General features: G+C 34.8%; 1 long non-coding RNA gene across 2 annotated transcripts in view; it reads left to right on the top strand.

Annotated features, from left to right (window-relative positions):
- Nucleotides 1-4,217: 4,217 nt before the first annotated feature.
- Nucleotides 4,218-18,571, top strand: part of LOC111091299 — a 73,716-nt gene continuing 59,362 nt past the window's right edge. For both annotated transcript variants that reach the window (XR_005374852.1, XR_005374851.1), the window contains exons 1-2: nucleotides 4,218-4,266; nucleotides 10,477-10,519. This is a non-coding gene — a long non-coding RNA (uncharacterized LOC111091299). The remainder of the gene's footprint in view (nucleotides 4,267-10,476; nucleotides 10,520-18,571) is intronic.

Genomic DNA, 18,571 nt, shown 5'->3' with positions numbered 1-18,571 from the left:
TTACCTACCAACTATCTATTTTATACCTGCTATACTTAATGGCTAGTAGACTTATATACCTAATACAACTAAATAGCTAAAAATGAATTAAACATTTTTAGTTAGGTTCTTCTGTGTTTCCGTTAGTTATGTTCTTTGTCATTTTTCCTGACAATATAACAAACTCATGTTTCTTATCTTTAAAAAAAAGATTTTGTTTATTTATTTGAGAGAGAGAGAGAGAGACAGGAGAGAGGGAGAGAATCTCAAGCAGACCCCCCACTGAGCTTGAGACCTGACACAAGGCTGGATATCACAATCTCTGAGATCAAGACCTGAACCCAAATCAAGAATTGCTCGCTAAGGGAAATATCAGAGAAGGAGACAGAACATGAGAGACTCCTAACTCTGGGAAATGAACAAGGGGTGGTGGAAAGGGAGGTGGGTGGGGGGTGGGGGTGACTGGGTGACGGGCACTGAGGGGGGCACTTGATGGGATGAGCACTGGATGTTATGCTATATGTTGGCAAATTGAACTCCAATTAAAAAAAAAAAAAAAGAATTGCTCACTAACCTGACGGCCACCCAGGTGCCCCCTCATGTTTCTTATCTTGAAGACACATTTTTGGTACAACAGTGTTCTTTTTTTTAAGGTTTTATTTATTTATTTGAGAGAAAGAGAGAGAGCGTGTGCAAACATAGGGGTGAAGGGCAGAGGGAGAGAGAGAATTTGAAGCAGACTCCACATTGAGTGTGAAGCCTGTCCTGGGACTTGATCTCAAGACCCTGAGATCATGACCTGAGCTGAAACCAAGTGGTAGATGCTTAGTCAACTGAGCCACCCAAGCTACCCAGTACAACAATCTTCTTAAAGATATATTAATGTTTTCTGAAATTTAATTTTAAGATTAGTAATAATAGTTATGCTATTATTTTTTTAAAGATTTGTTATTTATTTAAGCTATTTCTACACCCAGTATGGGGCTCAAACTCATGACCCCAAGATCAAGAGATGAATGCCCCACTGACTGAGCCAGCCATGTACCCCAATAATAGTTACATTATAAATGTACATATTAGTACTCTAAGGTAATTAAAATACACCCCTCCCCATAACCTTATTCTAGTATGGTGTCAAACTTTGATAATATGACTTACTTGCATAATTTATTATGCACATAAATTCATATTTCACGTTACTCAGCAAAATAAGGTCATATAGTTTGAAAAAATTATTTGAATTTTTGACTTTTTTTTTTAATTTTTGACTTTCTTAAACACTGAATTTAGACCTAAGAAATTGGTATTTAGTAAGTATTTCTTTTGGTTTTAAACTGGATATAAGTGATTTGTTTTGTTTGGTCACATCTGAGCAAAGTGGTAGAATTTATTGAGAATGAATAACTTTTGGTTACCTACTATATCCATAGCATTTCTGAGAATAGAGCACTATATTTCTGTTAAGTAGTTTACAATAATTTGTTTGTAATGGACCAGGTAAGAGGTAAACAAGACAGATGTTCTAGCCTTGATGAACTAAGATTCTAGCTGGAAAGAAACAGAAATCAATATATAAATAAATACATAAATAAGAATTTCAAACCCTGAAAGTGCCATATGAAGATAATATAAGGGAAGAAGCTGTGAAAGGAAGGCCGGTCTTTGAGTTGAAACCTGAATGATACAGAAGCTGACATGTGCTGATCCAGAAAAGCAGGTGGAAAAAACTGTACAATGCTCTGAAATGGGGTAAGATCATGGGCTTGGGGTTCAGATAAATGTACAAATGACTCTCACCAAAAGCAAAAATTTGAGTGAGAACTATACATTTGGAAGCCATTTGCATCCAAGTGGAAAGTTAGGAAATGAAAAAATCCATTTGGATAGTGTCTTTTTTCAGGTACTACATACTCGAGGTTAATGAATTCTTGTTCAACATTCCAGCTGAAACGTCAATTGGGATTCTATTCCTCTAACCTAAGGGAGATAGTGCACTGGAAGTAAAAGCTTGCCTTCTCTTACTGGGGAAGACTGGTGTGCTTACATATATGAAAACAATTTCTATGCCATATATTTCTTTCATTTTAATTAAGTTCAACTGGAAATAAAAAGCTTACATTTCAGGATTGATTCTTTAGAGCTTAGACCTGTCACTTCAGTCAGGCTACATTTTGTCCCACTACCAGGCAGGACATTATAGCTAGAATTAAATGTCTAATAGAAAAACCCCTGAGATGGTTTAGTCTCTTCTTCCTTCTCTGCATTGTCAAAAGATCATCAAAATTTGGTACCAGCATTTTTTAAATGTAGCCAAAAATATTGAAAACATAACTTTAAATTATGTTGTTAAAATTCTTGCTCCTCCCTAATAAAGGACATGTGTTTTAAACTAGGTTAATGCTTTTTCTGGATCTCCAATTATAGTACATCTTCATTTTAGGCATGAATAGCTTACATTTTCATTTCCTGAATTATCTGAGCTGAAAAATAAGCAGAGTTATGCAGTTCAACCAGATTCTCAAATCTTTTTAAAGAAACTTTTCCCCCAAGAGTGAAAAGGAATCAGAAGGATTTGGGGTCTGCATAAACATTGTCATTAGCAAACCTTGTAATATGTCAAATTTTGAATATAAAGAATTTATTATAAGTAGTAATTATCTCTCTAGATTCCTTGAGCAGAGAGAAAGTTTTAACACCAAGACTGAATACAAACTAAAAGCACTCTCAGCTACATTCTGTCCTCTGCCCACCCAGGAGAAAAAAATCATCTGCAAAAAAAATTAATAGCCTTCCTACTGTAATGCATTGAAGCATTATAATCTCATATTCTACTCTGAACTTTTTATTTTCAACATTAGAATTTCTTCTAATAGGCAGTAGAATAATTGGTATTAGCAGAGATGGAAATTAATATTAGATGCTATAGTCAACTATTGTTTGTTTTGGCTGATCTCTGGGCTAGGATATTTGGTATTCCAAAGAAATCCAGTTGGCCAAATATATTTTCCTTGGAATTCATTAAAAAAAGGGAGAATCTGAAACAGTAACAAATTATGTGGTTACCTAAAATCAACCTATCTATGATTTTTCTGATGGCTGCCATTGTTGTAGAAGAACACAGAACAGACTTTTCCTGGGAAGTTGGAAATCTGACACAAACAGGCTGAACCATTTTTGTTTTGCAGTGCTAATTGGCAATCATAGAGGATCACGAATTCCTGTTCCTGAAGGCAGGGATGTGGAAATGAATCTATGAGTAATTTATTCTCAGAAACATGAGAGATGACTAAGTATCATGCAAAATATTTAGGCCTGGTGGATAGAGTTTGGAAGAGAAATTTTTAAATTTATTGTGAAGCTGATTTAATTTTTATTTTAAAACTAATCAAAACAATGTAAAGAGGCATAGTGGAAAGTCTCACTTCTACCCTTTCCCACCTTCCCTGTTTCTCCACTTCTCCCCAGGAGAAGAAACTATACTTATTTCCTGCATATTTATCCTCCTAGGGTCTCTTTATAAAAATTCAAGCAAATGCAGCTATGTATTCATATTCCTCCTTTCTTACTACTGTGAAATATTTTATGAATGAAAAATTATAATATTTATGCTTATAAGACATGTATATGTGACATGTCATCACAGGGTTATCTTCCATTCTTACAACACTCATGAAGTAGATAGTATTTTCTCCATTTTATATATGAAGAAACTCAAATTCAAGAGAGCTAAAACATGTCTCAAGTTTACACATTGTTGGAGCCAGGGTACAGAATCTTCCCTTTTGCACTGATACTTGTTTGTATAACTTCAGCAGTTTAGCACTTCTGTTTGGAAATGTCAGGACAGAATTCTGCAGCTCTTAAACAACAAATTCTTTTTTTTTTTTTTTTTTTTAGATTTTATTTATTCATGAGAGACACAGAGAGAGGCAGAGATACAGGCAGAGGAAGAAGCAGGCTCCTCACACGGAGTGTGGGACTCATCCCCACATTCCAGGATCATGCCCTGAGCTGAAGGCAGACGCGCTTAACATCTGAGCCACCCAGGCGTCCCTAAACAACAAATTTTTTTATTGTTGCATTCAAAGAAAATTTTTTTTATTTTTTATTTATTTATGATAGTCACACACAGAGAGAGAGAAGCAGAGACATAGGCAGAGGGAGAAGCAGGCTCCATGCACCGGGAGCCTGACGTGGGATTCGATCCCAGGTCTCCAGGATCACGCCCCGGGCCAAAGGCAGGCGCCAAACCGCTGCGCCACCCAGGGATCCCCAAAGAAATTTATGGTAAGTTTAATCTTTTACATTTTCAAAATAAAACCTCTTTTTTTCTAATACTATTTTTGTAAATAAAAGAGTGAAACTCATATTAAGTCCAGCTATATAGATAAAAATCACTGATAACATGTGTCTCTCCTAAACTGTTTGGTGGTAAAGTGATATCCTAGCATGCAGCATTTCAGGGGGACTATGGATTGGCAGGAAATGATCGCTCTCACACATATTCATGTACATTATTAGTTCCCCATGTAGTTACTCAAGAATCCAGAATGCTGTTGGTAGTTGATGGACACAATGGGTAGGATCAGTATAACGTATCTTGGCATGATTTTCCCCTGGCCCCAAGTATCTTAATGGGTTGCATAGATGCTGGTAATGATGTCCATCCATGGTAGAGTCCTGCCTCATCTGAGAAAAGAAATAGAAAATTTTCTCTCTATCCCAGCTGTCCTTATACAATTTAAAACATCATTTCAAAATAACTTACCCTAGCAGTCTACATGCTGCCTCTTCTTGATGAACAATGTAGGTTTACAATTTTATAAGCTGTACCTGGTAAATTTATCTACTATAGTTTCTAATATTTATCCCCTTTGAACATCATCATATATTTATGGCCTTTCACAGACTCAAATAATTTCATTCTACAGTTATAAATAGTTTCTTTTTGATTCATGTCCACATTCCTCACATTTTGGCCAATAAGAGCCCTTTTAAGCTAGCTCCTTGTCAACATCACCAGAAAGTTTTGAAAGTATTCTTACTGTCTTTCATCTAAATGTGCCAGCCCCACCTTTAATTTCAGCTTCTAGAAATTAAATTTGGGCACTAGGACTACATATTATACTGTTTCATATAATTAAGGGTCTAGAGAATGATGACAAAGGCCTATAGGGCTTTGATGATAAAACATTTACTTTTTTTTCAATATTAATGAATTTATGTTGCTATGCTCAATTTACCATTTATTAAATATTACTTAAAATGATCATTAATAGATAGTTCATGTAAACTTTTTCTACCATTTTGAGCTACAGTTTTCTCTTTATTCTCTAGCTTTGATTTTCCATGATATATATTGTCTTACCAAACTGTGCTTTTAAATTTCTATGTTACTCTCAAATTTATAGTTTCATTTTATTTCTTTCTGTCTCTCAGCTGTAACGTTCAGGAATTTAGTGTGAAGGTCTCAGTTGTCCCCTATGCCATGCATTACCGCAACCCAAACTGCCTAAAAAGGAAAATAAGGCCAACTTCTTTTCAAGGGGAATACTAAAGAAATAAAGTTATGGGCCAAAAGACAAAACTACAGATATAGCAAAAAGATCAGTAGTTGCCAGTGGTTCAGGAGGAGGGGGGGAAGAAAGGGATGAATATGTGGAATAGAGTGTTTTAGGGTCATGAAACTATTCTGTATGGTACTGTAATGGTGGATACATGTCATTATACATTTTTTTTAAAGGATTTTCTTTATTTATTCATGAGAGACACAGAGAGAGAGAGAGGCAGAGACACAGGCAGAGGGAGAAGCAGGCTCCACACAGGGAGCCCAATGTGAGACTCAATCCCAGGACCCCAGGTTCATGCTCTGAGCTGAAGGCAGGCCCTAAGCTGCTGAGCCACCCAGGTGTCCCATATCAAAAGCCATAGAATGTACAACACAAGAAATAAACTCTAAGGTAAACTATGTGTTGCAGTTAATAATATATTAATACTGGCTCATCAGTTGTAGAAATGTACTGCACTAATGCAAGATGTTAGCAAGAGGGGAAACTATGGAGAAGGAGACTTGTGGAGAAAGGCTATAGTGAGAACTCTATTTTCTCCTCAAATTTTGTGTAAATCTAAAGCTAAAAACCAATGTTTGTTAACTAAAAAAATGTTCTGCGACCTGAGTATTTCAAAGAAAGGAGACAAATAAACTCTCAGGCTATTAGTAGATAATAGCAATAATGGGGGGATTTAAGTCCAGTACAACCCTTTGGGGGTTTTTATCTATATTTATCTTTTAAAAACTTTATTTTTATTTGTTATTGAAGTATAATGACACACAATGTTTATTAGTATCAGGTGTACTACATAGTGATTCAACAATTCTATGCATTACTCAGTGCTCCTGTTATATGTGGAATCTAAACAACAAACAAACAAACAAAAGAAACCTCTTTTTAAAAAAACAAAAAAACAAAACAAACTGTTAAATATAGAGAACAAAGTGGTGGTTGCCAGAGGGGAGGTGGGTGGGGGATGGGCAAAATAGATGAAGGGAATGAAGAGTTATAGACTTCCAGTTATTAAAAAAATAAGTTGTGGAGATAAAAAGTACAGCAATGGGAATAATATTATATATTTACTTTTATTAATCCCATTATTTTTCTGAGCCCTGTTCTCATTACCTTGTCTCTCTGGGCCATAAGTGTTGAACTCCAATTCTTTTTTTTTTTTTTTTTTTTTTTTATTTATTTATGATAGTCACACAGAGAGAGACAGAGAGAGGCAGAGACACAGGCAGAGGGAGAAGCAGGCTCCATGCACCGGGAGCCCGACGTGGGATTCGATCCTGGGTCTCCAGGATCGTGCCCTGGGCCAAAGGCAGGCGCCAAACCGCTGCGCCACCCAGGGATCCCATGAACTCCAATTCTTTATAGCCTTTGAATGACTATCACTCCTTTTTACCTTAGGAATAGACTAGTTTGCATATTAATATATATTTAAATATACAAATAAAATAGATAAGTAGGTAAAATAGGATAGACATTCATTATGCGCACCTATAGGGCAGTCATACACATAGCTTATGTGAATTGATCTTAAAAATATAGTCCTGAGTAAACAGATTAGAAACAGAATGTAATTTATGTGAATTTAAAATATGTATTTAAAAAGTAACAATGTACATTTTTATAATAATACATGTGTAGTTTATATCAGAAATGGTTACTTATGAGAATGAGATGGGGATAAAAGGGAATAAATTAATAAACAAGAGAAAGGCCTTGCTTGGACTAATAAAAAATTTATTATCCAACTCCAACAAGCCTGAGTAATTCTTGATAGATGTCATTGTTCAAAAACCCACCTATGTCACACTTTCCTCAGTGAGTCAGTGGTCTCCTGCCTTAGACTAGTCCATTTACATCCAGGACATCAAATTCCAGGTACCCCTTGGGAAGTCTGGTTGTAGTGATGTGGATCCTAGTCCCACTCTTTACCCAATTTGCATAATTCCCATTATAGATTGGCAGGAACACACACATGCACACATACACCTAATGGGTTCCCCATCTAAATCGAGAATATAGGAAGTAAGATGGCCACACACATCTCGGCAATGTTTGTTCATGGCTGCTAGCTCCCAATCTATGCATAATTGGGGTCTTGCAGACTAGGGCACATTTTTGCTATATGATTTGTCTCTATTGCTCAAAGCTGACATCACTTTTCCAGAAGAACTTGTACTTGCATTTGAGGGAATGTGGATTATGTACAGCATTATGCTGTCCTTCATCTTGAATCAAATAGTGTTAACAGGTCACATTCTCATCTGTAGCAAGGACATAGTCACAGACCAGGTGTCTCTAAATAGGATTTTTGCTTCCAGTTGCTTGTGTTCTGGAAAGTCTGTTTCCATGCACGTTGTTACTTTGATTTTCCTTTTCTGGACGGCTAATGATTTCTGCAAGCTGCATTGCAGGATGATCAAGTTGGACCATTCAGTTTTGGGAAATTATAATGTCAATATCCTTAGGTCTTTCCTCTTGATCTGCTCAAATTCTTCAGAGGACACCCTTTCAGTCTTCTACCTGGAAAGTGAAGTCCTAGTTATCAATTTTCTGGTAACTCAATGGGGGAGAGGTTGGAGGTTTTATTTTTTATTTTTTTTTTTTGGAGGTTTTAATATATAGTACGCATACATTCAGTGAGTTGTTTCCTTTTCACTATGGTACACTATCCCATGCCTTTTTACCCTTTCCAAAAAATAAAAAATCAACTTCCTATGTTTCCCAGGGTAGAAGAGGGAGTCTTGGCATCTGACTGCTGTTTCATTTCTTTCGTATATTTTCTATTTGGTTGTTTGTCTCTTGTCAACTTGTAAGATCATTTGTCTATTTGGGTGCCCAGGTGGCTCAGTTGGTTAAACCTCCAACTTTTGGGTTAGGCTCAGGTTATGATCTCAGGATCATGAGGTGAAGCCCTACATCAGACTCTGCACCTAGTGCAGTCCACTTGAGATTCTCTGTCTCCCTCTCCCTCTGCCATTTACGCTGTTTATGTTCTCTCTCTCAAATAAATAAAATCTCAAAAAAAGATCATCTGTATATTTACTTTATTTAAAATATCTTTTGTCTGTTTTCATTAGGCCTATCATTTGCCTATTTGCTTTATGATATCTTTGCCATCCAAATATTTAAAATTTGTATACAGGTAAATATGTCTAACTTTCCTATTAGTTAACATTAAGTTTCCACCCTTGGTTAAGAAAGTCTCCTCTGCTCCTATATATATATTTTAAAGGTTTTATTTAATTATATCGAGTGAGCAGGGGAAGGGGCAGAGGGAGAGGGAGATAGAATCCCAAGCAGACTCCCCACAGAACCTAGCCCATCATGGGGCTCGACCTCATGACTATGAGATCATGACCTGAGCCAAAATCAAAAGTTCAATGCTTAACTGACAGAGTCACCCAGATGCTCCTACTCCTGTATATCATATGTTAGTCTCCTGAATTTTCTTCTAAGATTTTTGTTTCTTTATATTTTATATTCAAATCTTTTCTATCTGGAATTTATTTTTTAGGAATGCAAGATAGAGGCATTATTTCCTTCCATATGAATAGCCAGTTGTGCCAAATATTTTTCTCTAAATAAACTATTGCTACTTATTAAGTTAAAAATTGTATTTTGCCATGTTTTACTCTTATTTGTAATAGGATATTATTTCTTAATTATCAATTTCTTTCTACTGATCTTTTTGTTCCTGTGAAGATGCCATTTTCATTTGATCACTTTGCAAAGGGAAGCTCCTAAGGATGTCCAGAAAAAAAACAGTCAAATACAAAGGACCCCAAATTAGGACAATTACTAGTTCTGGTAGTTAGAAGGCACTGAGTCAACACCTCTGAAAATGTGAAAGAAAATATTTCCAATGCTTCATTGTAGTAGAGGAAATATCAGTCAGGTATGGTGGCAAAAGAAAGGTGGTTGTAAATATACAAAATTTCAGAGTGTTACCTCATACACTATTTCTTCAGAAGCTACTATACTGTATACTTTCTTAGGAAGCTGTAGTACTTTAAAGGCCCAATGGGGGAAACCAAGAAAGAAGAAGAAAAGGAATATCAGACAAGATGCACTAGAGTTGAGAGGGAAAACAAGTCCCCAGAATGATGGTGAAGGTCCATCAGAATGAGTGTGGTATATCAGGCAGAGGGGAACACCAGTATGATTGTAGCAGGTCACAAGGTTCCAAGAGATCAGGGGAAGGAAACTGATAGGAATCTGATGTGTCTGTCTTGAGAGGAGATTTATAAAACTGACATCAAGTAAGGGCTTGAATTAGTGATACATATATAAAACATTAAGTCAATGATTAAATAATAATAACTATTAACTCTAGAGAAAGCAAAAAGATGTGCAGAAAAGCAATATAGTTCATTTCATAGCACATCTTTGGATGATATTTACATAGTCATAATATCTTCTTGGCATACCTGTATTGGTGGTGAGGAAGTGGCCAAGGGTGTAAGTGTGTGTGGTAGGAGTAGGTGAAAAAAAGGTGATAGATCCACACATTCTGTAATGGGAAGTCAAAAATAAAAGAATAAAAATAATGTGAACATATTATTTAGAGATGTGGAAACAAATTCTAAAACAATTAATAACCTGAAAGATGAGCAAAGTTTGTCTTTGGAAGGGGAAGAAGGAGAAAGCAGGTCAGGGAATTGCTGTTTTTCATAAATAAAGCCCTTGTAGTGTTGACTCCTTAAACTATATTTCAAGCATAACTTTCCTAAAAAATAGCAACTAAAAATAAAAATAATGTTTAAATGAAAAAGTAAACAAAGTGATTTTTAAGTGAAAACCTCCCACATACATTTTGTCTGATTCTAAGTGCATGATTATTCTGATAACATTTCAAAAATGTTTTAAAAACTAGCATGAACTTAACCGGTTCCAACTTTCCTTAATACTAATGTGGTTTCAAAATTTCGAACAGGTTCTTCTTGGATTGTGTGTATGCTTCTTCTCACCTTACTAAGGTGAGTATGTAAATGTCTTGAGAGATCTAAATGGAAGACAATGGCCCCAACAGTACAAGTGATTCTGGGTTCAGAAAAATAGTTCCTCACTTTGGGTTCATTTTTAATTGGTGGGAAAATATATAAGAAGCATACCTTCTCTACTTCTTTTCTTGTTCCATTCTGGTCTCAAGCCCAAGTGCTAAAAATTGATGAACTCTGAAATTTCCAGTGCCAGTGTTCAGATTCAAGACATTAGTAAGTTCAAATCAGTTTGGGGAAAAGCAGCTCACATTTGAGTCAGACTTCTGTCTTGGGAAGGTTGGTTTCTTGCTTTTTATCTTCTCACATCTTTTCTAAAGGTATTTTCTTTCTCTCTCATACCTGTGATTAGTTTATATGAAAGCCTTTTCCTCTTCTTTCAAAACGATCTGTTCCGTGAAGCATTTCAGGAGCGAGGGACCACCTACTATTTTACACTGTCTCATTAAATGGATCTCTGTGTCATCTTTATGCATCTCTGTGGACTTTTCAATCCAAGTCCTTCAATGGTGATATTTTTATTCCCTATTCTCTGGATGACTATTAACCATTTGAAAGCAATGCTACAGAGATATGAAGGGACGGTATGAGTTTATGTAATTCAGAGTTGAGAGGTATAATCCTGACATATAAAGAGGTAATATATGACTTAGGTAAATATTTTAATATCTGAGGAATTATGATGTAATTTGTTTTCACATCTTTTTTGGTGTCTTACACATTTTCTTTCTATCATTTATCAGTTCTGTCATAAGACTTAAAATATTTTTGGGCATGGTTGTTTATGTTCTTATGATTTATTTCTTCCCCCCACCGCCATGTGTGTGGCCAAGTATTTATAATATATAATATGTCACATACCCAAGAAGAAATAATTAGGGCCCATGCAATTCAGATATTTCTCTTTAATGATAACTCTTGTTTGTTGAATGCATTTGAATCCCCACTGTGATTAATATATACAATTGAGTAATACAAGTGGGTTCTGATATTGTTGATGATTTCTTCCTTACTAAGGTAACTGGTGATAATCCTAAGAACTATGGCTAAATGAATGTTGTATTACAGTGTAGGCATTCTATTCTATTTATCTTCTTTTTTTCCAATTGGTCTGTTCTATGTTATGATGTCCATTTCTTGCCTCCAAACCCTTATAGCTGAATACTGTTATGTGTTTGTGGCCTTATGCAAAGTGTGGCCATTATGTCCTGAGATTTTATCAATTAATGTCTATATAAAGCTTTGCTCCTCTCAGGTGTGCTCTGCAGATTGTTCTATGGATCACTGAAGCTCTATGTCCTTCCCTGAGCACCAAATTTATGTTGTTATTTTTTGGTACTGGCCTCTCTCTGCAGGATCAGCATGCTTGGAGGGTTATGTCCTCTTTGCTGTGTGGCCATTGGAGGGCTTGAACACTCCTTTTGTGGAAAGAGTCTTTTCCTACTTGGAGTCTTGTCTTAAAAGTCATCTGTTACTCAGTCAAGCCTGAGCACTTCCTGTGAGTCAACATTAGTTCTGGTTAATACTGTTTAATAACTTAATATTTTTTGGAGCGGGTTATACATACTCACATGTGTTTGTATGAAAGTATAAATGTGTGTGTAAATATGTTTATACACACACATATATATATATACACACATATATTACATTTATATGTTAAATCATAGAAATTCAGAATGTTTTCCTGAGTGTCAGTGCGAATGGATCTTCTGGTTCTGTATTCTGTTTTCATGGCAAGGACTTCAGAGGAATTTTGAGGGAAAGAATATGGTCTTTATTCTCTCAGTTTTACATCTCATAATGGGCAGAACTCAGGACATTCTTTGCTTTTTCTGAGTTACTGGTATGAAACTATAATCTATGGATTTTAAATGAAATATTTTTGAGGTTTTTTTTTACATATTTGAATAGTTTTTAGTTGAATTCATAACTTTTATAATGGGGAATATATGATAAACTTAGCTTCCAACTTACCTGGATTTTTATATTTATTATTTTATATGTATCATTTTATTTATTTTATATTTAAAGTATATTTCTTCCAAACAGCAAAGTCTAGTCTGACAATATTCTCCTTTCACAATGGAATGCTTAATCCACTTTAAGTGAGTGTAATTATTCATGTAGTTGAATTTTAGTCTGTCATCTTGCTATTTGATTTTATTTTTCCTATCTGTTCCTTATTTCTCTGTGCCTTATTTCTTGTGTCTTTTGGGTGAGTCACTGTATTTAGTATTTCTTTTTATTGCCTCTACTGACTTTTTGCCTATACCTCTGTACATTTTTAGAGGTTGCTCTATAGATAATATAATTTAAAGATAAACTCTAAGATCCTTACATAAATACAATTTAATTCTCACCCTGCAGCTATTCCACTTGGTTCTTTCCAAAATTCTTCATTTGTTCATACCTATTGCCCAACTTTTATACTGATTTCTTTAATGTATTGATTTTAATTATTTTAATACCTCTTTGTGATAATACAAATATATAAGCTCTCTCCAGATTTGCTTCTATTACTTTTTTCTCTTTCCTGATTATGGGTCACATATTTCCTGCTTCTTCAGATATCTTATGATTTTAAAAAATTTTTTTCCAGGCATTGTATGTAAAAGGATATTATAAATAATATTTGCCACCATAAAAGTGATGCTGCTTCTTTTTTCAGGCTGTCAGTATGAAGGACTAAATTAATCTGATCAGTAGTGTAGCTGGATTGGGGCTTTGTCCCATATTTGTTTAGTTATATCAGTTGTCACTGGCTTCAAATGTTTTGATGGTGGGATCAAGTCATGTTCTTCAGCAGGGTTTCATGAGATTCTAGAGATCCCAGAAGCCAGCTTTAATTGTCACTGGGAGCCCTCTTTGCTCTCCAGTCCTGCCCCCCCATTTTTTGCACCCCTTTCACCTGGCTGCCTCATCACCTCTGTAGGATTGCTGTAGTACACTATTAAGGCTCCAGAGTAACTTGGAGGGATTGCTTTGGGAATAAAAAAAAACATGTTTTTAGGCATTTATTTATTTAAAAAATCTATTGAGATAAAATTCACAATCTGTAAATTAACTATTTTAAAGTGAACAATTTGGTGACATTTACTACATACACAATGTTGTGCAAACACCACCAAGTTCCAAAATATTTCCATTGCTCTCAAATAAAACCTCTTATCCATTAAGCAGTTTCTCTCTATTAGTACCCTTGCCTGGCCTCTGGCAACCACCAATATATATGCTGTCTCTTTGGACTTACCAATTCTGGATAATTCATATCAATGGAATCCTATAAAATTAATCCTTGAACAACATGGGGTTTAGGTGTGTTGACTCCCTGCACAGTCAAAAAGCCATATATTTTTATTGTCTCCCCCAAAACTTAACTATTGATAGCTTACTGTTGACTAGAAGTCTTACTGGTAACATAGTTAACATATATTTTATGATATATGTGTTATATACTGTTTTCTTATAATAACACAAGCTAGAGAAAAGAAAATGTTATTAAAATCATAAGGAAGAGAAAATACACTTATAGTACTCTATTTATTGGAAAAAAAACCACACATGTAAGTGGACCCGTGTAGTTCAAATCCATGTTGTACAAGGATTAACTGTAATATGTGATCTACTGTGTCTGGTTTCCTTCACTTAGTATAATGTTTTGGAGGTTTCCTTTGGTATTTTTCCCTGCCCTCAGCTTTCAGCATCCATTACCTTCAGCTGGTGAGGATTGAGAGTGACTTCTCTTCATTCTCCTATCTTTATCTTCAGGCTCCAGTAAGTCACTGTTGGTCATTGTATTTGGTGAAGATTCTGTTGCCTCTTCTGACCTATGACCAGGCTTTGACACTCAATGAAATCCTATGGGAAAGAATTGAAAGTTGGGGAACTTGCTTGGTGTTCCTCAAGATCAGATTTATCACATCAATCTTCAAGGAGCTGTTAAAAGTTTTTTCAAAGTTTAGCTAGTTTCTTTTTCATTCTATCTTTAGCAGATTTATCTTCTTTTTGATATTTTGCTAGGGAGTAAAGAAACTGTGGATCTCTTCTCCTGGATGGATTTATCACTTCTAGAATTTAGTTTTCTTGTGTTTCTTTGCATCTTCAGCAATCCTCAGTGGGAATCTTTGCCTTGATCCTGTTCTTAGAGGAAAAGCTTTCATTTTTTTCACAGTGAGTATGATGTTTGCTGCAGGTTTTTCACATATGGCTTTTATTATGTTAAGATAGTCTCTTCCTAGTCCTAGTTTTTTTTGGGGTTTTTTTTTTTATCATGAAAGTGTGTTGAATTTTGTCAAATTCTTTTCCTGCATTAATTGAAATGATCATGTATTTTTTCCTTCATTATGTTAATATGGTTTATTACATTGATCAATTTTCATATGTTGAACACTTCCAGGAATAGATCCCACTTGGGCATGGTGTATAATCCTTTTAATATACTGTTGACTTAGATTTGCTAGTATTCTGCTGAGGATTTTTGCATCAATATTCATAAAGAATATTGGTCTGTGTTTTTCTTTTCTGGTAGTGTCTTTGACTGGCTTGGTTATCAGTGCAATGCTCACTTTATAGAATGAGTAAGGAAGTGTTCCTTCCTCTCCGATTTTGTAGAAAAGTTTGAGAAGAATTAATGTTAGTTCTTTAAATGCTTGTAGATCTCATCAGTGAATCCATAAACTCCACGCCTTTTTTTTTTTTTTTTTTTGCTTGGAGATTTTTTTATATATTACCGATTTATTCCCTTTACTAATTATAGATGTATTCTAATTCCTGTTTCTTTGTAATTCAGTTTTGTATGTTTTGTGTTTCTAGGGATTTGTCCATTTCATATGTTATCCAATTTATTGGTGTACAATTTTTCATAGTAGTCTTAAAATCTTTTTTATCTCTGTAGAATAAGTAATAATGTCCTCACTTCCTTTTCTGATTTTAACAGAATCTTTTCTCTTTATTCTTTGTCAATTTAGCTAAGGGCTTGTCAATTTAGCCAATCTTTTCAAAGAACAAACTTTTGTTTTCACAGATTTTCTCCATTGTTTTTCTGTTCTCTACTTTATCTCTGACTCAACCTTTGTTATTTACTTCCTTCTGTTAGTTTGGATTTAGCTTGTTCTTTTTTCCCCTAATTTCTTTGTAAAGTTAGGCTGTTTATTTGAGACCTTTCTAATTTTTTTAATGTAAGATTTACAGCTATGCATTTCTCCCTTAGCATTGCTTTTGCTGCATCCTATATGTTTTGGTATATTATGATGTGGTTTTTATCATTTCTAAGGATTTTCTAATTTCCCATTTGAGCTCTTTAATTCATAGGTTGTTTTAAGAGTATGTTAATATCCATAAATTTGTTATTTTCCTAATTTTATTCTGTTATCGATTTCTAACTTCATCTTGTTGCTGTCAGAGAAGATACTTTGTACGATCTCTATATCTTTGAACCTATTGAGTTCTAATTTGTAGCCTAAGATATGGTCAATGCTGGAAAATATCCTGTATGCACTTGAAAAGAATGTATAATCTGTTTTTGTTGGGTAAAGTACTCTGTATATGTCAGATCTAGTTTGTTGTTCAGGTCTTCTATTTCTTTACTTATCTTCTGTCTCATTGTTCTATTGTTCTATCCATTATTTTTTTTTTTAATTTATTTATGATAGTCACACAGAGCAAGAGAGAGGCAGAGACATAGGCAGACGGAGAAACAGGCTCCATGCACCGGGAGCCCGACGTGGGATTCGATCCCGGGTCTCCAGGATCGCCCTGGGCCAAAGGCAGGCACCAAACCGCTGCGCCACCCAGGGATCCCTGTTCTATCTATTATTAAAAGGGGAATATTGAAGTCTCTAACCTTTATTGTAGAACTCCCTTCAATTCTGACAATTTTTATTTCATTCATTTTGGTGGTCTTTTACTAGGTGCACAAATGTTTATAGTTGCACCTTTTGCTTTATTGAACTTTTATTAATATGTAATGTCCTTCTTTGTACCTTGTAAACTATTTTGGCCTGAGGGAAAGGAGCTTGCAACCATGGGGAGGAAGTTCAACAATGGCTACCAGCATTATCTCTTTATGCTCTTTCTTTAGGTCATCTTACCCATCCCCATGAATTTATTTACCACTACTGACTAATGACTTCTAAATTTATATTTTGAACCTAGTGTTCACCTTGGACCTCAAAACTCATACATAAATTTATATATATTTCTGCTTGGAATATAGTTGGTATCTCACATGCACTTCAAAATTAACATGACTGTAAAAAAAACAAAACAAAACAAAAAAACAAAATTAACATGACTGTAATTGAACACATAAACTTTTGTGAAATTCCTTGTCTTCTAGTCTTACCCATCTCAATAATCAGTTTAGTTGTCCAAGTCAGAAACCTAGGAATTATATTTTATTCTGTATATTTTCACTCACCATACCCAATTCATACAATTTCCCCACATTCAGTCTTCAAAATCTATCTTAAATTGTTTTGCTTTTTACCATCTCTACTACCAGCAACTTGGTCTAGATTATCAATATCTATTGCCTGGCCTGCTACAGCAACTTCATAACTGATTTTCTTGCTCTGTACTAGTTACCATCCAGAACATTCTCTACAAATCAACCATAGAAGTCTTTCTCTAAACATAAATTTAACCATGATACTCCTCCACTTAATGCGGTTTGTTATAATTAAAATAAAAATCCATATTCCTCATCATGGCAGACATGGCCCTGAATGCTTTCTGCTTACTTCTCCATTTTCTTCTTGAGTCATTCTCTCCTTTGCTCACTATATTGCAGAAACTTTGGCTTATTTTCTGTTATTGGAAGAAATGAGTCTTTTTTCCATCTCAGAGCCTGCCCGTACGTATCTTGTTCCCTGTAATAAGAATGTTCTTCCCAATCTCTTCAAATAGTACCTTCTTGTTTTTTACATCTCACTTAAATGTAGTTGTCTCAGATAGACTTTCTCTGATCATTCCATTCAAGGAACTTCCTCTCCCCATTTACTTTAAATGCCACTTCATATGGCCTCTTCCCAACATTATCTCTGTATTAGTTTCTGTACCTATTATAACAAATTACCACACATTGGGCAGTTTAAAACACAAATGTATTTTTACATAGTTCTAGAGACCAGAAGTCCAAAATCAATGTGTTGGCAGGGCTATACTTTTTCTGGAGGCTCTAGGGACTCATTGTGTCTTCCAGCTTTCAGCATTCCTTGGCTTGTGGCCACATCACTCCAAACCCTGCCTCCATAGTCACATTGACTCTTCTCTTTTGTGTTATCTCTTTTGCATTTCTCCTATAAAGGTACTTGGAAGACATTTAAGGCCCATTCAGGTAATCCAAAGTTATCTCCTCAACTCAAAATTCTTTCATCATGTTTGTAAATATCCTTTTTCCAAATAAAATAACATTTACAAGTTCTAGGCATTAGGATTTGATGTCTTTGAGTGGCCATTCATCCTATTACATGCTCTATCATGACTTTCTGATTATCAGATTTAGAATGCTGTTTTTACATAAATTATATATATATATATATATCTTTAGGTATACGTTTTTTGTCAGTTTCTCTTAGACCAACACTATTCAGTAGAAATATAATGAGAGCTACATACGTAATTTAAAATTCTGGTATCCATATTAAAAGGTGAAAAGAAACACATGAAATTAACTTTTATATTAACTCAGTACATCCAAAATAATATCAACATGAATCAATATCAGACTTATTACTGAATATATATATCATTTTGAATAGTTCTGAAGTTATTACTGGATATATGTTATATATACATACATATATTTACTTATTGAATGAATAGTTGTTATATGAATAAAAGGAGACCTGAAAAATGTCATGCCAAGTCATATTACAATCTTCTTAACATCAAAATAGATATGTATTTTCAGAGTCACATTTATCTGAACTATGAGTAGAAAGTTAAGTATTAGTGATTATGAAACTTCTCTATGTGTCTCTAAACCAACTCACATTTTTGCTTGCACTGTTTCTCTGGATGACAAAT

Source organism: Canis lupus, chromosome 20, assembly GCF_011100685.1.
Source record: "Canis lupus familiaris isolate Mischka breed German Shepherd chromosome 20, alternate assembly UU_Cfam_GSD_1.0, whole genome shotgun sequence".
Classification (NCBI taxonomy): domain Eukaryota; kingdom Metazoa; phylum Chordata; class Mammalia; order Carnivora; family Canidae; genus Canis; species Canis lupus.
This window is presented reverse-complemented; position numbering and strand designations above follow the sequence as displayed.